The sequence below is a fragment of the Drosophila kikkawai genome, chromosome 3L (assembly GCF_030179895.1).
Source record: "Drosophila kikkawai strain 14028-0561.14 chromosome 3L, DkikHiC1v2, whole genome shotgun sequence".
In the NCBI taxonomy this organism is placed as follows: domain Eukaryota; kingdom Metazoa; phylum Arthropoda; class Insecta; order Diptera; family Drosophilidae; genus Drosophila; species Drosophila kikkawai.
In genome coordinates, this window is record NC_091730.1 from 31,230,412 (window position 1) to 31,238,453 (window position 8,042).

Consider the following 8,042-nt stretch of genomic DNA (forward strand, 5'->3'; position numbering starts at 1 on the left):
GTTTTCCAAGCGATTTACATATCTGATTGCCAAATCTTGGAGAACGTCTCCGACCATCGGGACCTTCAGGTTCCTCTCGATGTCCTTGTTTCTGACATACCAGGGGACACCAGAAATTTTTCTTAGGATCTTGGATTGTGCTACCCTAATTTTGTTCAAGTTCGTTTTGGCTGCAGAACCATATATTTGAAAAGCGTATTTCCATATGGGAGATAAAATCGTTTTGTATATGGCAACTTTATTATGTAGAGTTAGCTTGTTTTGCGGTGAGAGTAGCCACTCAATTTTCTTTGCCTTCTGCAAGACAGAGTGCTTGACCATTGTGGTGTGGGCTTTGAAGTTGAGCGACCTGTCAAGTATGACCCCCAGATATTTATGCGAGGCTTTGTGCTCCAGTTCAGAGCCCAACATCGTGATCACGCCGCAGGATTTGGTCCTTGTTGCAAAGGTTACGTTTGCACATTTACTACTGTTGACACCTATATTCCATTTTTTTGTCCAATTTTCGAAGGTGTCAACATAGCTCTGTAGAGCTCGCCAAGCCGTATGTATACACGAGCTTCTTGTCAAGACGGCAGTGTCGTCGGCAAACGTTGCAATAAGTACGTCGTCTTCTTCAATCCCTGCTATCGTGTTAGCGGTTGGCATATCGGCTGTGAATAGCGTGTAAAGTGTTGGGCCAAGCAAGCTTCCTTGTGGGACGCCTGCACATATTGGGCGCTGTAAGGACTCAGCTCCATCTACAACCACTTTGAATCTTCTGGCCTGCAAGAAGCTGCTAACCAGCTGGAACAGTTGCGGGGTCAATATGTTTTTTGACTTAAAGAGGAGGCCTTCATGCCACACCTTGTCGAAAGCCTGCTTAATGTCCATGAACACAGCTACCGCATATTGCTTCTCCTCCATTGCACTTAGGGCGAAGTTGACCCCTCGATGCAATTGCTCCGGAGTTCCATGACCTCGCCTAAACCCAAACTGCCACTTTGGTTTATTGCGCTTCACCGCTTCAAGTTGCAGGATCCGATTAAGTACAATTCTTTCCGCCATTTTCCCAAGAGCAGGAAGCAGGCTTATAGGGCGATATCCATCCACTTCATTGTGAGGCTTACCAGGTTTTGGGACCATAGTAATTAGAGCAGTCTTCCAGCTTATTGGAAAGTGCCCTAGGCGGAGAACGCTGTTGAACAATAGTACCAAGAAAAGGACAGCTTTCTTAGGTAGAACCTTTAATGTTCTATTGTCCAGGCCATCTTCTCCAGGAGCCTTTTTTGGTGTTTAGCTTCTTTATTAACTCCGAAACTTCTGGAAGCGTTACTGGCTGTGCTGGCAAACACATTTGAAATGGCTCTTCCATTCTCATTTCAGAAACTAGTTCAAAGATATTTTCCCACGGTGCCACCTTGAGAAGGCTTTTCAAGCCTTTGGAAGAATTGACCTAAGTCAAAGGTTCCATTAGTATACAAATCGCTAGCATCATAACTTGCTGTAATTTTCTTTCCGTGTTTGAATAAACACATTTTATTATTTACATGCAAGGTCACTACTTTACGTACTTCGTAATTATTAATGACTTCATATACGTTGGGCTTTGAAGCTTTTTCTTCAGATTGCCTAGGCAATTCTGTTTGTTGTTTTCCTGCGCAGGATTTCTGTCTACTTTGATTTCTAGTAGTGACTTTATGTATAGATCCAGTGATATTTTGTTATTCCTTGATGGTTATCCTCGATAACGCATCAGGTACATAATTGTTTTTTCCCTTTAAATACTCGACTGTAAAGTCGTATTCTTCTAGTTCGAGCCTCATACGTGTAAGTTTAGAGCTTGGATTAGTCATTGAAAATAAATATGTAAGGGGTCTGTGATCCGTTTTAATTACGAAATGTTTTCCATAAATATACGGTCGAAAAATATTGCCCAATGAATTGCAGATAATTCCTGCTCAGTAGTACACTTGTTACTTTCACCTTTAGTGAATGCTTTTGATGCGTATGCGATGGGAAGTTGGAGACCATTATGGTTTTGAGTTAAAACCGCTCCACATGCTTGCTTACTTGCATCTGTTATTATGCAGAATCCTTTGTTGAAATCTTGATATTGTAACAAGGTGTGACGAATAACGCACAAATAAATAAATATTAGAGAATAAGAAGAAGACACAAAACATGAAGACACAAAAAATACATATATATATATAGCAATAAGAGACAAAACTTGAAGACACACATATATATATATTAAGATATAGGAATAAGCGACAACTGAAGACACAAAATATACATAGTAAATAAGAGACAATACTTGGAGTAAATAAAAACAAAGAACAAACAAACCAAAATAAAACGAGCGCCAGTTTAATTTAAATGCGCGTGCGCGCCACGAACAGAAAGAGGTCACACTGGCCCGCTAAGGGTCTGGCCACACTATTATGGCAAATTCCTTCGGGAGCGACAGCCACACTCGATCGATCGCTATATAAGGCGAGTGCCAGCCGTAGAATGGCATTCAGTTTTCGGCCGGCGATCGGCTAAGTCCTCTACAGGAGAAAGTCAACAAGAAGGAGCCGCCCAAGGAGCACAGGACGAGTAAGGTATATTGGTAAAGTGGTAACTAATAGTCGGACCCCGACCATATCTTACGTCTATAACTTGTGGAAGACCTTAGGGCCTCTCTGTACGTCTAGATATTGGAAGACCTAAGGGCCTCCCTATAAGCCTCTATATATCTTAGAAGACCTAAGGGCCTCTAACAACTTCTCGATCTTAGAAGACCTAAGGGCCTCTAACAACTTCTCGATCTTAGAAGACCTAAGGGCCTCTAACAACTTCTCGATCTTAGAAGACCTAAGGGCCTCTAACAACTTCTCGATCTTAGAAGACCTAAGGGCCTCTAACAACTTCTCGATCTTAGAAGACCTAAGGGCCTCTAACAACTTCTCGATCTTAGAAGACCTAAGGGCCTCTAACAACTTCTCGATCTTAGAAGACCTCAGGGCCTCTACAAACCTCTCACCTTAGAAGACCTTAGGGCCTCTACAAACTTCTCATATTAGAAGACCTTAGGGCCTCTACAAACTTCTCATATTAGAAGACCTTAGGGCCTCTACAAACTTCTCACCTTAGAAGACCTTAGGGCCTCTACAAACCTCTCATACTAGAAGACCTTAGGGCCTCTACAAACTTCTCACCTTAGAAGACCTTAGGGCCTCTACAAACCTCTCACCTTAGAAGACCTTAGGGCCTCTACACACTTCTCACCTTAGAAGACCTTAGGGCCTCTACAAACTTCTCACCTTAGAAGACCTTAGGGCCTCTACAAACTCCTTCTCTTAGAAGACCTTAGGGCCTCTACAAACCTCTCACCTTAGAAGACCTTAGGGCCTCTACACACTTCTCACCTTAGAAGACCTTAGGGCCTCTACAAACTCCTTCTCCTAAAAGACCTTAGGGCCTCTACAAACTCCTTCTCTTAGAAGACCTCTGGGCCTCTACCCACCGATCCCTTGGTAGAAGACCTCAGGGCCTCCGCATACTGCACTAACCTGAAAGACCTTAGGGTCTTCGCCGACTACTCTTGCCCCTCTAGGAAGCTAGACTACTCGGAGCCCCAGCCCGGGAACGAGCAACGGACCCCAGGGAAACGGAACGCGTCTCGAAAGGGACGAGCGGACGGCGGACCACCGGGTGACGAAACGCAGCCGAGGAAGGACGACCCGAGCCGGCGTACGGCAAACTGGAGCAGATACTCTCGACTGCCAACACCAAAATCCCGCTTTCCTATTTGTACCCATATATATACAATAAATTGTTTGTCCCAGTATAACCTAACTACGGCTTTCTCCTCTGGAACCCGGATCGAGAACTTCCTTGCAGCAACCACCTCAGACAATAAATAAATATCTGAGACGAACCCTGGCCATCCTTGAGCCCCGAGGAATGACCTAACCGTCACAGTGGCGCCCGAACAGATTGAAGTGGTTGCAAGGAACAGACCGACACCGGCAGAGTTATGTCAAGCTGGGTATACTTAGCGTCGAAAAACGAGCTTACGGAATACGCGGAGGAGTTCGGATTAGACACGTCAGGAAAATGCGAAGAGCTAAGACGGCTACTGGCAGCGTTTGCCAAGAGGACGGATCATAACGAAGAGATCAGACAACGGCTCGCCGAGCTAACGATAAGGTACAAGAGAGATAAAAGTCCGGCAAAAGATATCGTACCGGAAATCGTAATATTCGAGGAAGGGGAGCAAGAACAGCAAATCGCCGGACCAGCGGTGAGATACAGAAGGGACAAAAACCCGGCAGAGATAAGTCCGGAAAGCGGAGAAAAGGAGCAGGACAGCGAGGAGGAAGCAAGAACAAGCGCAAAAGCTCGGGCCAGAGCAGCGAAGAAGGAGAAGCTAAACGGAACAATGGAAGGAGGAAAAGAAAGGAAAATGGAGTGGAGGATGGAAACAGAGGTGGTTGACCGAGTACGGAGCTGGGGAATCCGATACCAAGGGACAACAAACCCACTGGAGTTCTTAGACAAAATGGAGCAGTGGGCGTCGGGGTACGGCATTCAGGAGAACCAGCTCGTACAGACCATGCCATATATATTGGAAGGAGCCGCCATAGACTGGTGGAACCCTACTCCAACCAAAATGAACACATGGAAGCAGCTGACAACAGAACTACTGGAGTACTTTCTGCCTCCAAGGTACGAGGAACAGCTAAGAACGCAGATCGCACAGCTTAAACAGCGTGATTCAGAACCGGTGAGGGAATACGCTATGGGATTAAGAAAGCTGATGCGATTCACGAAGCTGTCAGAAGAGGAGAAGCTCGACCGCATATTTAACAACTGTAGGAGCAAGATCAAGCTCTACACGCGGAGATCAGGATTTAGGTCCCTGACGGAGTTCCTCAAACTAGCAGAGGAAGTGGAAGAGATCGAGGCAGCGGACCAGCCGCGACACAACCAACCAGCGCAGCAGCAAATACGGCCGGAAATTTGTATGCGATGCGGCGGGACAGGCCATGCGGCGCGCACATGTGGCAACCCTCAACGGTTATTCTGCTTGGTCTGTGGACGAAACGACATCAGAACGACGGAATGCTGCAGAATGGGACCGGGAAACGCAGGAGGCCTGAGCAGATAAAGCTGGCAGCTCGGGCGGCAAGACTAGAGCCAGCACCAGGAAAACAGCTGAGTTGCGACGGATACCAAATAACCGCACGCATCAGGGTCGGAAGCAGAATGGCGAAGGGGGTAATAGATACCGGAGGGTCCCGAAGCGCGTTGAGTATGAATAGGTACCAAGACCTCAGAAAGCAAGGCAGGTGGAGCGGAGCCCGGGCCGAAATCGTGATGGCTAACGGATCGAGCCAGGGAACAGTAGGAATGTTCACAGCGGACATCCAGTTCGCGGGGAAGGCGTTTAGCCTGACATTCCTGATTCTGAAACAGGTCGCAGGCGAAATCTTGTTAGGAATGGATTTTCTAGCCGGGGCGCACAGCCTACTACGGTGCGGGAAGCTGGAACTAGAGATAACAGCCATAGAGGACACGGGGAATGAGGCGAACCCGACAGCCAGTAGAGCCGACAAGGAGATGCCAGAACCATCGGACGCGGAGGTGCAAGCGTTCCTGGAAAACCAAAGGCAAGTATTCGAGGGGTTGCAGGGAGTAAGTAACATTACGAGACACGCAATACACTTAAGGGACGACAGACCTATAAAACAACGGTATTACCCACGGAACCCGAAGCAACAAGCTATAATTAACGAACAGGTGGACGAGTTGTTGGCATTAGGGCTAGTGGAGCCATCACGCAGCCCATATAGCGCACCGGTAGTATTGGTAAAAAAGAAAAACAACACGTGGCGGATGTGCATAGACTATCGACTGTTGAACGAAAGAACGGAGAAAGACGCATACCCGGTGCCAAGGATGAACTATATACTGGACCAATTAAGGGAAGCGAAGTTCATAAGTACGATAGATCTGAAATCCGGATACTGGCAGATACCAATGGAGAAAAGCAGCCAGCAATATATGGCATTCACAGTACCGGGGCGGGGACTATTTGAGTGGAAAGTAATGCCATTCGGGTTGACAACAGCTCCAGCGACATTCCAGCGGGCACTGGACACAATAATAGGCCCGGAAATGGAACCGTTTGCGTTTGCCTACCTAGATGACATCGTGGTCATTGGACGGAGCAAACGAGAGCATCTGGACAAACTGGGGGAAGTGTTCAGAAGACTGCAAAGGGCAAACCTGAAGATAAATCCGGAGAAATGCCAGTTCTTCCAGAAAGAACTGAAATATTTAGGACACGTGGTAACCGACAGAGGAATCAGAACGGACCCAGAAAAAATAGCGGCAATCCAAGAGCTGGCGGCACCGAAAACCACGAAGGAGGTGCACAGTTTCCTACACAGAAAAAAAAATCCGGGATAAAGTCGCCAAAATCAATCCCAAGTGGGCATGATTTCGAGCTAAGGTCGGATTTTCTTAATATAAGAACGAACATACTTAATTTTTTCAATCTCGAAAATTCTTGATTCAATCCCGCTAACCTTAAAAATTTCAATCCCAATTTTTCTTAATTTAATCTCAAACATTCTTAAATTTTAATTTAAAAATTTAAATTTAAATTTAATTAAAAAAAAAAAAAAAATTTTTTTTCTCGGCTTAGTCCCCGAAATTCTTAATTATTTTAATCCCAAAAATCCTTGATTTAATCCCTCTAAAGTTCTTAGTGAGAAGTGAAAGAAGTTTTTATTTAAATCTGTAATTATAAAGCTACAAATGGTTATTAAATTAATTATATTAATGTATAAATCTTATTAAAAGCCACTTAAACTTACTTTTCCTAGTTCCCGGTCGGGATTCGAACCCATGTCTCAGAAATCACAGACCGTCCGCTTACCAACTGGGCCACTGAGTCAAATCAAAAGCTAATGTCGGGAACGCGAATACATACAGTTTCAAGGAAAGAGCAAAAATGTTATCTCTCTCTCTGAGCTAAAAATAGATTTGCTGCTCTCACCAAATTTTTAAGAATATTTAGGCTTAATTCAAGAATGTTTGGGCTTATTATGCCTCTATAATCCCAAAATGAGATTAATTCAAGAATTCGTACGCTCATTTTGTCATTTTAATCCCGAAACGCGATTGATTCAAGAATTTTTAGGCTTAATTGGTAATTTTAATCCCGAAACGGGATTGATTCAAGAATTTTTAGGCTTAATTTGTCATTTAATCCCGAAACGGGATTAACTCGACTGTCTAACCCCGAATCGTACTTAAAAATTTTAATCCACCACATCGAAAAAATCAAGAAAAATATTCTTGATTTTTTCGTTCTACCATTTTTTCTGTGTAGGGATGGCATCATGGTATCGAAGGTTTATACCTAACTTCACAGAACAGGCCGGAGCGCTCCAAGACCTCCTGAGGAAAGGAAAAAAGTTTGAATGGGCCGAGGAGCATCAAAAGTCGTTCGACAGCTTGAAGGAAAGTTTGACAAAAACTCCTGTACTGTCATGCCCAGACTTCAGTCGCCAGTTCAAACTGCAGACAGATGCCAGCGACTTAGGGATAGGAGCAGTACTGACGCAGGATGGAGAAGACGGGGAACACGTGATCTCGTACGCCAGCAGGAGGCTAAGTAACGTAGAACGGAACTACAGCGCCACCGAAAAGGAATGCCTCGCGATATATTGGGGCATCAATAAGTACAAAATGTACTTAGAAGGTTACCAATTTGTGGTGGTCACTGATCACATGGCACTGAAGTGGCTTAATTCAATAGAAAGTCCGTCAGGGAGAGTCGCGAGATGGGCGTTAGGTCTCCAACCCTTTCAGTTCGAAGTGCAATACCGAAAGGGAAAATTGAATGCGGTGGCAGACGCACTATCAAGAGCACCAAGAATTGAGCTAAAAACCATCAAGGAAGCAAAGGACTGGCTGGGACAAAAGCTCGAAGAAGTAGAGAACGACCCAGGAAACACGGAGTTCAAAAAAGTGGGAGATCGACTCTATAAATTAGGCGG